Genomic DNA, 15,821 nt, shown 5'->3' on the forward strand with positions numbered 1-15,821 from the left:
ACGCATGAATGTGTGTAGACATTTTAAATATTTTATTTGAATCCATTCATTTAAATGCCACAGCGTAATGTTATGGGAAAGACTCCACGAAGTATGGAGGTCATCTCTGAAAAGCTACACTGAGGCTTCATTATCTAAGGACATGGAGGAAGGGACTAGTCTGACCCCTATCTCATTCATGCGCTGACAACCACTACAAGGTCATCTCTACTGATTAGGGGTTATCATGTGACAAGCAGAGCGTTTGTGGTTTGCCAGTTGGAGGAGGGGATGGGCGTTACACCACAAGATGGACTGGAGATGGCCTTCTGTGTATATGACTGGTTAGTGGTCAGTGGAATGGCATACTGCTAAATCACAATCAGAGGCGCAGTAATCACCAAGTGCAAAGAACAGACAGGACTTTGTCTCAGTGATATTGGTGCAGAGACACACTGAAAACTTACAGTCTGCCAGTTCACACTGACCTACATGCTCACATATATAGTTTTATGGGACTGCTTTGAGTTTCAGGGTGGAAATCTAATGCAAAGAGCCAAACACGTGCCAAAATCTTACCTTGATTCAAAATGCTTCTTAAGCCCTATTCGCACGGGAATAGTATTACCTGGGGACCTCTCGTAATTTGTAATAATTGTGGATGTCGTCTGTGATCTTAATCCCATGCGAATCTGCCATGTCTGTAATTTGTAAAGTAAAAATTCCACCGCAAATGACCAACCATATTTCGCCAAACACAGAGGTCATGTGATAATATTAGTCCCGTGCGAATCGGCATCTCGGTGATTTGGTGTCGTATTTTTTTTTTTTCACGGTTTTTTGTTTTCTCTGCGCCTTTTTTCTGCCTCTCATCCGGGGGATAATGTCAGTATATTCAAGTAAAATACAGACTTTGCTCATCCTATGCGAATGCGCTGATGTAGGGGGGTAATTTCTAAATCACATGAGGTTCCCAGGTAATACTAGTCCCGTGTGAATAGGGCTTTACAGTCATACAAAGTGCACAACTCTAAATCACAAACTCACTGGCATCTCACATCTTGTGTGACATCTCTTGTTACTTCCAACATTTTTACCCATATTACCCAGATTAGTAGCACTGCAACACAATTACTAATCACTTCACTACTACATAAAAGGGTGTTCCATAGTGGAAGGTAGACGGTGAATATCACTCTACATATAGGGAGTGAATAGGGAATCAAAATAGCATTTTCAGTACACAGCATTTAAAATGTGGGTAGGGTGTTTGATTAGTCTTACTGGATACCTCCAGTGTGAACTGGGTATGCATTGCTATTCCTGTGAAAGGTACATTATTGAGCATCCCTGTTTAATAGGCGGAGAAATATTGACTAGAAACAAGCCAGATGTGCAAGATGTGAACCTTGGGAAGGGCAGGCTGCCTGGTTAGCTGGTTAACACCCACAGAATCAGAATCAGATTAATCACCACATTTAAAAAAAGGTGCAAGACTTTGTCTCAGTGGAGACACTTTTGACAATGTACACTCACAGTACATACTCTGTACAGGACAACAGGACCTCACATGCAGTGCAGAGGAACAGTGGACGTGCACAACTGTGGACAGCAGACTGCATATAACTCCACAAATTCTACATTCAGCATTCTATAAATGTACAGATGCCTATCTCTGCCATTGTGAGAAGCTTAGGGAGCAGTCACTGATTAATTAGACTGGTGACATCATTTTTTTGCAGGTATTTTAGGTTGTGCCATTGTTTTATAAATGCCATCAGATATTGCCAGCGTTTATTGGGGTCAGTCGCAACTGAGTTTTCATGGTGTCATGAATTTCTCACTTAGATTGTTCTTTGTTGAATGCAGATTTTTTTTAACATTTTCCAGTACACAGGATTTTTTGTGCTATTTTGGGATGCACCTATGTAGAAACCTAGTTTAGACTCCAGAGGAAAAAAGTCTCCTTTCAACATTGATCATTTTTTAAATTAGAAAGAGGAAGTTCTGACCAAAGGAAATTCTGACACCTCCAGAAGGGCCCAAATTAAGTTCTGACACCTTCGGAAGGGCCCAAATGAAGTTCTGACACATTCGGAAGGACCAACAGGAAGTACTGACCCGTTTAGAAGGACCAACCGAAAGTTCTCACACCTCCAGAAGGGCCAAAGGAAGTTGTGACACCTCCAGAAGGACCAAAGGAGTACTGAGCCCTTCAGAAGGACCAACAGGAAGTTCTCACACCTCCAGAAGGACTAAAGGAAGTTGTGACACCTCCAGCAGGACCAACAGGAAGTTCTCCCACCTCCAGAAGGACCGACAGGAAGTTCTCACACCTCCAGAAGGACCGACAGGAAGGTCTGACACCTCCAGAAGGACCAACAGGAAGTTCTGACATGTCTAGAAGGACTGTCAGGAAGTTCTGGTGTCCCAGAACCACAATCACCTCCCACACCCTTTCGCAACATAAATCAGAAGATATATACATCTATACTACCTTGTACCTACTCTTAGGTTTACACCTAGTTCAGTAGGTAAGATAAAGTAACATTACACCCAATAGAGTCTGACCTTACTATTGGCTGCACAATAAGCTAAATGGACAGCTGACCCTTCAAGCTTGAAACGACCCAGCAGTTCAGAAGCTCAATGGAATCAGCTTAATTACAAGCTTAATTGCATTAATAAGTAATGTAAAACACTGAGCTGAGAGCAGTGTGTGGCTACCAACTTCTGTTACCATAGCTGTGCTACTATATGAAATATAACTCCGGTCTTGAGAAAGGACATACTTTGGAATCCCAGCAGCCTTTGTGTTCTGCTGTAATATTTGACAAGGAATAAACATTTGGGTTGACTAGATTGGAGCATTATTCAAGCATTGCAGAGACAACAGCACAAACACTGGAACCACCTGTAAATTGAAATACAAAACTCGTGAACACTGATCCATTATCTTATTTCAAGTCTATCATTACAACCTAAGCCAAGCCCTGAAAAAAACAAACCTAATGCATCACAGAGGTCATCTGTGGATCAGCTAAAGGACATCAATAGCATGGACCTTGAGCCAGTCACAGGATGGTCATAGAATAATGGAGGATGAATCTCATCTCCACTGAAACACATCTTTGTTTTTTCTTCTTCCCTACAAGCCACTGGGGTTCCTAGCACTGCCCCAGAGGTGGATTTACTCAGGAATGAAAAAAAAAACCCATCTCATTATTTTGCCCTTTGTAACCCAGATTTCTTCTTATCATTTCTGACTAAACATGGGAACAACATCACGTTTGGCTTTCATAAAGTTTCATGCCAGATGTTTTTGTTACCGTGTCAGTAAATCCAAGCTAGGATAAAAGCAATGGGTGGATCAGTTCTGTTATCTTTACTTTTTCACTTGACGGTCTGATGGTTCTTTGGCCTCAGAATAGCTCATGGATGAACATGGAATATATGGTAATAAAGGGAGCATCAGCAAAAATTGGCTACTGCTAATGAGGAATGGATGGGAGTCAAAGACAGAAGAGAGCTGCAGCATGTTGCAAAACCCAAATGATAAAATAGCAATACTTTATTTTATGTTTTATTGTCATAATTTTGCCCAAAAGTAGACAGACTTTACAGATGCCCCTATAATAATAATTAAACATTAGAGGTGGCTGAATGTATTGTTTCCTATAGAACCAAACCAGCTAGACCAAAGATGAAAATTCGGACAACAAACAGTCACACGAAAAATAACTGAATTCTGCTTTAATTTAAAACAGTAGAGGTCAGCGTCATGCCCTACACCCTGCTGGGTTTGTTTTAAAAGACAACTTAACCATGGAGCAGCTCTTAGCACTGGAACCCTGTATGGTTATGTTCTGAATCAAAGAGAATTTTGTCCAACGTACTTCTACCTAGAGGTTACAGTAGTTTGGTGAAAACGTGTCATCTTCCCTTTAAATATGGGTCAAATACTAGCAGAAAATAATTCTTATGGTTTTCTTTAATAATCTGCTTGGTTTACCAGATCGGTGGGGAAGGACTATTCAGAGTAAGTTATCAATCAGGTATACTATATTGACTTTCAGATACTTTACTGTGATTGTCTAAAATCTTTGGCACTCATTGGATTGCCCTATGATTGATTGTAATGTGTATATAATGTGTGTATATGTAATGTGTAATAATTCATGTATGTAATGTATGCTGTTACACCAACAACAATTCCAGCATCTTTGCACTCTGCACCATTGCACTATTGTCCTAGTGTTGTTTATATATATATATATATATATATATATTCACATCCAAGCATTCACATCCAAATACCAACAACTGATCCTTGACCTTTAACAACTTTTTTTGCGCTTTCATGTTGTTTTTGATGGCATGAATATCAACTACACATTATATGATGTGTAGCAGTTCAAATCCACACTGGACACAACATTTTGAGCACTATCTAACATCTCAGACTGTAACTGATAGTAACAGTATATCAGAGTGAGCTCAGTGACGTTCATTGAGAAACTGGAAGGTTAAATCTTGGACAGTTACGCATACTCGTGATAATGTTCAACCCATTTCCACCACTGCAGCAGATATTTCACTCCCCTTGTGTTCTCCTCCCACTAAAGCGGACCGTTTTGAATTCTTGTGGGTTAACCATTCATTGAGTCTCTCTGGGAGTGTTTTCATCTGCTTTTACGCCCATAAGCCCTCCATGCATGGTGGTATGTGTTATGATTGGACTGGAGGAGGGGAGCCCAGCCCTTGTGTCTGTTTGTGTGTGTGTGTGTGTGTGTGTGTGTGTGTGTGTGTGGGTGGCAGAGTTTGCATCAATTCATTTTCAATTCATTCAAATCATACAGTCGATTTCAAATACAAAGATACCATCTCATATCCAGTTTATAAGGAAAAGATTGAGAATGAAATATTTGCATTATTATCATTTTGCAGTGATTATACTAATTGACCTTTTACCACCACAAACCTAGTATGTGTGTGTGTGGGTGTGCTCTAAGGGGAATTGCCTTGAACAAAAAGCATAACCAATCGTAACACAACACATAGATATAAAGAACAGCAGGGCTATCAACTGTGATAAGATACTGTATATGAAAAACAAAAGTTTTCTAAGTATAAAGTACAAAGTTGAAGGTGCAAAGTGCAGCATGTGGTGATGTGTTTAAAGCTGTGTTCAAGGAGCAGCAGAGGGAACATTCCCCCATAGGCGTCCATTCTCTGGTATAAAGGCTGGGATTAGGAAGTTACCCCAGGGCAGCAGGGCCTATAGAGCAGGGGCGGCTGGTGGGGGGTTGCTTTCTAATGGAATATAATGTCAGTGTTTGAGGTTAACGGGGCTGTGAGGTATAAGCCAATATGTCCACCTAGTCTGATGAACCCTTTTTTTTGTATTTATTTTATTTGCACACACATAAAACTGCATAAAATCCAGATAATGAAAAAAATAAAAGATGTGACAGGAGAGGTCAAGAAGCCACAGGCTTATACAACAGACCTCCCCTCAACTTAAGGAGAAAAACAAACAATAACAAAAAAGGAAAAAAAAAAAAAAGAAAAAAACCAAGCTAACATAATTTAGAAAAATGCAACAAAAAATAAATGACACCAAGAAGCACATGAACTGAGCAGAAAAATTAACCAGTCAGTAGACAACAATCCAGTAAAAACAAAGAAATACATGAAAAACAATACAGGGAAAAAGAAGAGAAAAAAAAACCCTTCTGTAATAACATACTGGAGATTAGTATGCACACTCACAGAAAAAGCAAGAAAACAGTTAGAAATGATTTGTGGCCAGAAAACCTGAAATCACAATGGCACACAATTTTTTCATGCAAGTGATCAGAGCTTGAGTGAAACAGCCTCACATTTATCTGCACAGTAGTGTTTTTATTGCAAGTGAAATGCCAATGGTATTATTCAGTTTTTATAATTTTACAGTGGTTAAAGCAGCTTGACACAATCATAAATTATGGACTCATGAGCGCCTCAGGATAACAGACCCAGTAAATCATTGTATGCTCAATGTTGCCATTGAGTTAAGACAGTGCTTGAAGCTCACTACAGAGACAAATAGGACACTGGTGAATTTGGAGAAAACAAAGATAGATTTTTAGAAACAGTACGTGTTTATTCGGACGCCTCGTGTTTCACAGCCTGAATGTAAACTTCAGTAAGCAAGCCTTTTAGTGAATATCATCCAACTACCGCAACACTTCAGTTAAATGCAGAGTCCCTTTTACTGGCCGGGTGTGGCAACACGTTTTGACAAATAAAGGCCGGTCTCAATTAGAAGCCGGTTGCCAGTTTATATTTTTTTTACTTGCATTCAAATGTCAGTCACATTTGCTGATCGCCAGGCTACCGGTATTTTGATATGGGGCTCTCTCTCTCTCTCTCTCTCTCTCTCTCTTTCTCTCTCTCTCAGTGCATAAGGTTGGCCTAGATGCACTGTCTCTCGGAGCGAGATCAAATGAATGATTCGTAATTGATATGTTATTCGATAGCCTAATTTTTATACAAGTAATATTCATGCTGGTTTAAATAAACAATTTGATAGTATTTCCCATCTTTGCTGAGCAAGACTTTTGTGCGTAAGGAATTAAAGGCCTGTCCCATATAGACACTTGTCCCAGATATAGGCCGGTTGAGTTCAGTGTTTGAAGCAAATAAAAGCCCGGGCTATTAGTTGAAGTTTTACGATAAGATGCAGAGCACTAATTATATACAGGTGGAGCAAGGGGGTCTAGGTAAAGACATAGTCAAACCTTTTTAGTATATTTCAACATTTAACTGTTTTTTTGGCCACCTGTCACCTGGTATCCTTAAACCCGCAACCTGCAATCCAAATGTAAACAAAGGGAAACCCCACCACCTACAACTAAAGCTAGCCTTGGGGTTGGACAAATGGTGTCACTCTCAAATTGAATGAGCGAGCTCTAGATAGAAGGAATGGCAGTTTGTAATAACTAATTCTGAGTTTCAGATAACTTTGAATCTGTAAAAGGTTTAGGGAAAAAAAAAAAGGGGGGGGGGGGGGGGGGGGGGGGCAATAGGACCTGTGTGCCCAGGAGCCCTGTGGTTGCTTAATCCGGCCCTGGTTGGCAGCATGTGCATTCTGATAAGGTAGGAGAATCTAAATTGTCCTTGGCAAGGCATTTGACCCCCAACTGCCCAGTGGAGCTACTAGCCACCAGTATAAGCCTGGGCCCAGTTCCCAGTGGGCAACAAATGACTGAGTTTGTACTGGGCAGCTGGGTGTGAATGTGTATAACTGAATGAGTAGGGATAAATAAAGGTTGAAGTAGGGATATATAAGGTTAAAGATTTATCTGAATATGGATTACTTTTGTGCTCCTCTATCGCTCTCTATAGTCTATTTTCTGCTCCATCCCCCCCCCCCTCCACAGGGAGGTCAGAGGTCAGAACAGTGCCTCCTGGAGCTCGTAGGGACTCAGTGTAACACTTGTCATTACACGCCTCTATGAGACATTTCTCTGGACCGCCTCATGACATTCCAGTGGTCTGGCTGAGACCAAAATACATTCTGCAAAGAGCATCTGCTGCATGTTTTTCCAGTTTAATTTGAAATATCTCATACAAGTATCATCAATTCAATTAATGTTATTACATGTATGTGACATTTATCACAGATCACTAATAAACAACCTTAAAATGTGACTTAAATTTTGTTGCATTTTCAAATACAGTATTGCAAATGGGATATGTACTGGTCTCACGTGAGGGGGGACCAAAACTAAACAGGTTTAGCTTGCTACCAGACATTAATCTGTCCTCAATCCACTTAGCAGCTCAGTAGGGAGGGCAGATCAGTCACACTCCAATCTTCTTATGAAATGGAGGGAAAGTGGTAGCCATTCTTTGGCTGGGATTAGGCAACAGAGCCAAGCCAGTCAGACTGGTCAGGATCTATGGAAGCCCATTTCCGCCAATGTGATGAAAAAGTAATTATAATGAGAAACTTCTCAAAATAATAAATTAGTATCTCTAAACAATGAGAAACTTTTCAAAATAATGAGTTCGTATCTTTGTCATTATTTTGAGAAAGTTTCTCATTATTTTGAGAAACTAAGTCATTATTTTGAGAAAGTTTCTCATTATTTTGAGATACTAACTCATTATTTTGAGATACTAAGTCATTATTTTGAGATACTAAGTCATTATTTTGAGAAGGTTTCTTATTATAATGACATACAGGATCTTTTTTTTGCATCACACTGGCAGAAATGGGCTTCCATAGAAATCCATTATGCAAGGCCTACAGGTCTTATTTCTTTTACAACAACCCAACGTAAAAGAGAATTCTCATACATATTCATCCAACTCCAGGTTTCACAACTTGGTGACATCACACGTTCATCTTATTTCTCTGGTTTCTGACTCTGACAGACAGCTGTTCATGTTCACACTTAATGACTGGATTACTAGAACATAGGAATTCTTAAATTGAATGGGTTGATTAAGATTTTGTCCTGCCCTATTGGTGGTGAATCAGTCCTATGCAAGTGGGATAGCAATCACTGAAACTGTATCAAATGAACAATTTAAACCTTAATATAATCGAATCCATGATTTAGATCAATGGTTCTCAACGTGGGGTCCGGGGACCACCAGGGGTCCTTGAGGGGGTTCCAGGGGGTCCCCAGGAAAATGATGAATTGTTAAACTTCACCATTGTTTAATTTACAAGAAGTTAACACAATTAGAGAATGTAGAAGAATGACTGTTTTGATCATAGTTTCACTGTTATCTCTCTACCTACAATACAGATACAGAAACAAAATCATATCTAACAATACAAATATTCTCAGATTTGGGTCAAATGGGGGTGGACTACATTAGGGGTCCTTGATATGAAAAAGGTTGAGAATCACTGATTTAGATGGTATTATGACCATCTAACCAACCAACCAGCTGTGGGCCAGATGAACAGCTTCTATAACCAGATACCTCAAATGCACCGCTTGGCTACAAACCACATCTAAGTGATTTGTGTTGGTTCATTAACATTCCTATATGTGTATGTGTTGCATGTGATGCCATGTCATTAATGCGGAACAGAGCCGCTTATAATGCAAAACAACTTTTAGAGGAATCAGATTGTAAAGCACTATTATATCTTAACTAATGTGTGGAGAACAGTGAAATCTGGAGCTCCTGTCAAACCATCTGAACACCAGCCTGCCCTGCATTGATCCCTCTCTCATCTATTTTTAGAACCGTGTGTGTGTGTGTGTGTGTGTGTGTGTGTGTGTGTGTGTGTGTAGCTGTCCTTAATTCACACATGCCTTAGAGATTGCTTCTATACACATTATGGATAGCATGTATTTCCAGTTACACCATAGTACAGATTCCCAGACTATCTAGCCTCTTGCCATGTTGACTTGTACATATTTTGCTGACAATAGAAAAATGATGAAAAAATGGGTCACTGTGATGCTAACAGGCAAAAATTACTGCAATATACTTTATCATCTTGTTAGACAGTTACCAATTATAGATACACAGCCTGGTGAAAATCTGGATCCAGGAGGCTGAACTAATCATCATCACACACAGGAAAACTATATAGTACTGTATAGTCTCTCTTCCTCCTGAGACGATGTTGCTATTTTTCTCTGCATCTCAACATCACTAGACCAGAGGCTGCAGGGAGAGAGAGAGAGAGAGAGAGAGAGAGAGAGAGAGAGAGAGAGAGAGAGAGAGAGATCAACACCTTCATACGTCCTCTGTCTTATTTCCCAGGTTCCCCCTTGGTGATGACGTCAAACCCGTCACAGCCCAGCACACACCTTCCCCAGCGACACCATGCCCGGTGACTGCAGGTAATGCTGGTTGCTAGGAGATTCTGTCCCTGTGGTTGCCAGGCAACAACTGTATTACTCTCCATCAGGTATAAGTGCAGCTTCGCTGTCCTTACCTGGTTGTACAGAGGGAAAAAAAAAAAAAGAGAGAGAGAGAGAGAGAGAGAGAGAGACAGAGAGAGACAGAGAGATTTGAGTTACCATGAGTAACTAGACAAACCCCACTTCAAACACACTGCACAGAATATTTCAGTACACACACACACACACACACACACATACACAGCTCTGGCTGACCTGAACCAGTAAATCCAAGTGGAACTCAGTATGTTAAACTAGTAGATCCCGGTGTGCTGAACCACTAGATCCCAGTGTGCTGAACTAGTAGATCCCGGTGTGCTGAACCACTAGATCCCAGTGTGCTGAACTGGTAGATCCCGGTGTGCTGAACCACTAGATCCCAGTGTGCTGAACCAGCAGATCTCAGTGTGTTAAACTAGTTGATGTCACTGTGCTGAACCACTAGATCCCAGTGTGCTGAACCAGTAGATCCCAGTGCGCTGAACCAGTAGATGCCAGCGACTTGAACCAGTAGATCCCAGTGTGCTGAACCACTAGATCCCAATGTGCTGAACCAATAGATTCCAGTGTGCTGAACCACTAGATCCCAGTGTGTTGAACCACTAGATCCCAGTGTGTTTAACAATTAGATCCCAATGTGCTGAACCAGTAGATCCCAATGTGCTGAACCAGTAGATCCCAGTGTGTTGAACCAGTAGATCCCAATGCGTTGAACCAGTAGATCCCAGTGTGCTTAACCAGTAGATCCCAGTGTGCTGAACCAGTAGATCCCAATGTGTTGGACCACTAGATCTCAGTGTGTTGAACCAGTAGATCCCAGTGTGCTTAACCAGTAGATCCCAGTGTGCTGAACCAGTAAACAACATGTCACATCAGAACAGCAGATCCTAATCCTAGCCAGTGGTTTAAAGGCTTTTCAACTTGAACACTTCATCGGATCTCTTTGCTGATTTGTTGAGCCCCTGTTGAAGGATGGCATAAGAACAGTCAATATTTAGACAGATTTCTTCTAATAGAGGAGTTATCATTGTAAAACATACGTGTTTCTACTTTGAACCTGGGTTAAATAAAGGTTGAATAAAAGAAAAATAGTTAATTATTTTTTAGGCATGTTGTCCATCACCAGATCAATAAACAACTCCATGACAGCTGAGCTTCTTCCTCAACTTGAACTATTCCATTGATGGTCACAGTGTGCAGTGCAATATTTGTGACAAGAAAAACACACCTTGAACCTCATGAAGCGCTTACTAGTGCACAATGTTAACTTGAGGCAAACACGCTAATTTTGAAAATCATTTTAAACTGCATTTTTCATATATTCATAGATATTCTTGTACATCTAAAGGTAAAGTACTGCTGACATAGTTCTAACTATTTGAAATTTAAGCTATTAAATAGTTTTAATAGATATAAGGTCATGAATCTTGAAGGTCTTGATTTCTTTTATATTGTAAAATTGCATTTTGAACAAATAAACACTTTGTTCATGAGGACTTTGTTAAGTGAAGGACTTGAAATGAAAAAAGATAAAGAAAAGAAAATAAGTGAAGAAGATTAATGAATTCATTAAAATTTCAAACTTGCGTGAGCTCAAATGTTATTTCTTTTTCTTTATGATAGTCAAAAGAACTTTGCTATAATTTAGGCTATTATTATTACATATTAATTTTTCAAAGAATACCCAGCCCTACACATGAAAGCCCTCTATTGAGTTATAATGCAACATCACCAGAACTAAGTTTTTCCTCCTCTGCTCCTCTGTGGTGGTAAAGAGGTAGTTAACATGGCCGCCCTCTGGCTTCTGACCCGCATGACCTGAACCAGCCAGCATGGACCTTACGCCTCACCGCTCCATCACACACACACACACACACACACACACACACACACACACACACACACACACTTCAGTCTGCAGTGTGTTTGAGCTGCGGGGATTTCACAGGTCGCTGACTCTCTGGTATTCTCTGGCAGGATCAGCCCGGCCTGGGGATTTGGAACAATACCGGCAGATCACAAACACTACTGTGGACGGAGCATGTGACACACACACACACACACACACACACACACACACATAAACACACACACGCACGCAAACACACACATCTAGACACGTAAATCCAGACAGACAGACAGGCACATGAAAACAAACATACAATCTCCACAGACGGGCATGCATACATACAATACACACACACACACACACACACACACACACACACACATCAGAAAGGGTCTCAAATGGTCCTGACTCAGCATTTTTCTCTTCTGGCCATTTGTCTTCTCCCTGGTTTCAGCTGAAAGTCTCGGAGCAGCAGTTTCCTCTGCATCTGCCCTGTGTGAAAAACCCCTGCAAAGTCACTGCAATGTCACTGGAAGCACTGGTGATAACGGAGAGAGAGAGCCAGCCAGCCAGTCAGCCACTAAGTTAACCAGCTAGCCAGCCAGCCAGAGAGTCAGTCAGCCAGTCAGTCAGTCAGTCAACCAGACATTCAGTCACTTGACAATGGAGCTATCTTGCATCACTCTTAGAAATCCTTAATCCCAGACCCAGGCCATTTCATTCTTGGCCTTCCCTCAAAGGAGGTGCCTCTAACCCATTTACAGTTCAAACTATGTGACAAATTACTATTATTGGCCAGAAAATGTATTTTGATTAACTGGACCAAAGGATAAGCCACCTACTGCCACATCGTGGTACAGGGAGATATCAGAATCGAGAGATATAGAATTCTTTTTTATGCCAAGTGTGTTTGCACATACAAGGAAAGTGACTTGGTGTGGTTGGTGCATAAGGTACATAATATATACAAAATACAAAAAATAGCAAAATATTAACAAAATATTGCACATGTTAATTGTAAATTGTATGGTGAGGTAGGAGATGTTGGTGTTGCAGGAACAACAGTGCATTTGCGTGTGTGTGTGTGTGTGTGTGTGTGAGTGAGTGTTTGTGTATGTGTGCAATGTTGTTTGGGATGGCTATTCTGTTCATTTTTCATTTTTCATTTTTCATTTTTCATTTTTCATTTTTCATTTATTCAGGGTCCTCCCTCACGAAAGAATTAGTGCAGTTCTGAAGGGTAATGAGAGGTCCTTTACTGAAATGTGGTCTCCTTTGCTTGACTACTTACCTGGGGAATTGACTCTGTTAGTGCTGAGGGGCCAATACATAAATACTGCTATTTTCTACTGCTTAACTCAACTTAATTCTACTTCTTGTATCACTGTGTACTATTGTGAAATGTTAAAATTGATATGGCTATTATATATGGCCACACTAATCAATGATGTGTCTGTATGCAGGACAATATGGAGGAAAGCTGTGTATAATGCTATGGTGAGTGAGGAGGGCAGTCAGCTGGGAGATTTCTCTGTTGAATGGCATTATTTTATTTATTGTTTTTTTGTGTTATTGCTATGATGGCAAAATGTATAACTCTTGTTTCTGTTGAAAACCAATACAATTCTGTTTAAAAAAAGAAAGAAATCCTTGATCCACAGGACTTCAAGGGTGTTTCCAGGTCTTGTCAGCCATTCAATGCTGATCCAGATGATCACCAACAGCTAGAAGCAGTCACCAGATCTGCTGAGCAGGTCTTTGCTCACTGGTCAGCTCGATCTGACTGCACCAGGACCAGTCATAAGGTGAGGTGTTAAGGTAGACAGGTAATACAAGTGGATGGACTGAAAGGACATTGGCATATCAGCATGGCATTTTAAGCTGCTACACTACATACCTAGAGCAGCACAAGAATGTACCTGCTTGTTCTCAGTCTGCTGGTTGTGTTGCGCCTATCCACATTATACATATACATACATATGGGTAGGTGAACACAATTATTTTCCCATAAACAAGTCAAGTTGTACCATGAGGAACATTAATGTACCATGTAGAGCAGTGGTTCTCGAGGAGGTTCCAGAGGGTCCCCAGCAAATTTCTGAGTTGTTAAACATCAGCATTATTTCATTTACAAGAAGTTAACACAATTAAAGAATGTAGAAGAATGTCTAGTTTGATCATAGTTTCACTGTTATCTCTCGACCTGCAATGCAGATAGTCATGGAATTCTGGACAAAATCCTATCTAACAATAAAGATATTCTCAGATTTGGGTTCAAGAGACAAAATCTCATCAAATGGGGGTCCGTGGCCCTGATGTGGACTAAATTAGGGGTCCTTGATATGAAAAAGGTTGAGAATCAGTGATGTAGAGTACCACTTTTTGTGAGAGTGTAGGTCTACTGTAACCAAACAGAAGGCTTTTCAGCGGCTATCCATATTCAACCTCATCTCCAACATTTATTTCAGTGACATTGGTTTATATATCCGCTATTTGATTTACTGACATAATGATAAATGATTATCCTAAGCAAAATCTTGGCATTTACACATTTATATGGCTCAAATATGCAACAGGCCACCGCATAGTCTGACAGAAATGGAAGGTTATTACAATTCAATGATTATTGTTGCTGCTTTGGAATTGTATGTCATTAATGTTGTATGATGTATTTATTGTTAGGGTGGGGATCTATAGTTACTATAGATTCCAACTTAACCTGCACACTCAGTCAAATCGTGTGTGTCTCTAGTGTCTACAGTAACTCTAGTGTCTATAGTGCCTGTAGTGTCTATAGTATCTCTAGGTTAGGCTAAGGGGGGGTATTAGAAAGTAAATGCTCCCATATTTCCATCATTGTTGAAGTGAATAGTCAAAATGGAGCTAAGTGAGGAGGATTTTAACAAGCACAGATCCTGCAGGGGCCCACGGTGCGTGTGTTCAATTCAATTCAATTCAGTTCAGTTCAGTTCAGTTCACTTCAGTTCACTTCAGTTCACTTCAGTTCACTTCAGTTCACTTCAGTTCAGTTCAGTTCAATTCAATTCAATTCAATTCAGTTCAGTTCAGTTCAGTTCAGTTCAGTTCAGTTCACTTCAGTTCACTTCAGTTCACTTCAGTTCACTTCAGTTCAATTCAATTCAATTCAATTCAATTCAGTTCAGTTCAGTTCAGTTCAGTTCAGTTCAGTTCAGTTCAGCTCAGCTCAGCTCAGCTCAGCTCAGTTCAGTTCAGTTCAGTTCAGTTCAATAAAATAAAATAAAATAAAATAAAATAAAATAAAATAAAATAAAATAAAATAAAATAAAATAAAATAAAATTAAATTAAATTCAGTTCAGTTCAGTTCAGTTCAGCTCAGCCCAGCTCAGCTCAGCTCAGTTCAGTTTCAAAGCTGCTACAGTAGCAATAGTGCCTCTAGTGGCTTTAGTGTCTATAATGTCTATAGCGTCTATCATGGTCTACTCATGTCTATAGTGTCTATAGTGATTCTAATGTTTATAGTGTCTATCATGGTCTCCTCATGTCTATAGTGTCTATAGTGATTCTAATGTCTATAGTGTCTATCGTGGTCTCCTCATGTCTATAGTGTCTATAGTGATTCTAATGTCTATAGTGTCTATCATGGTCTCCTCATGTTTATAGTGTCTATAGTGATTCTAATGTCTATAGTGTCTATCATGGTCTCCTCATGTCTGTAGTGTCTATATATGGACACATATACACAGTGTATATAGCGTGTACTGTCCCTGGCAACAACCTAGCTGACTGAAGCATTTCTCTCTGAATGAAGCAGATTCAGTGGGAATAGTTTAAAATAGACTAAGAGTGGCTGGGCAGTAATCAAGTAAAATGAGATGACAGAGGGAGAGCTATCTTTAGCCACCTATAAGCTTCACCTCCTCATGTAGTAAATGTTTAATAATGATAACACAATTTACTGATTAGAGTATGTACTTATTCCTTATCTAATGCTAACTTTATGCTATCAAAAGTAAATGTTCAAGTGGAGTGTTTGCATATAAGGCAAAAAAAAATTGTCGGGGATATAGAGTTATTTGCTGAACATGGAAAT

This window comes from Centroberyx affinis, unplaced genomic scaffold (genome assembly GCF_046629955.1).
Source record: "Centroberyx affinis isolate AG114_WGS23_722 - 3 ecotype Tasmania unplaced genomic scaffold, CSIRO-AGI_Caff_v1 ptg005250l_1, whole genome shotgun sequence".
In the NCBI taxonomy this organism is placed as follows: Eukaryota; Metazoa; Chordata; class Actinopteri; order Beryciformes; family Berycidae; genus Centroberyx; species Centroberyx affinis.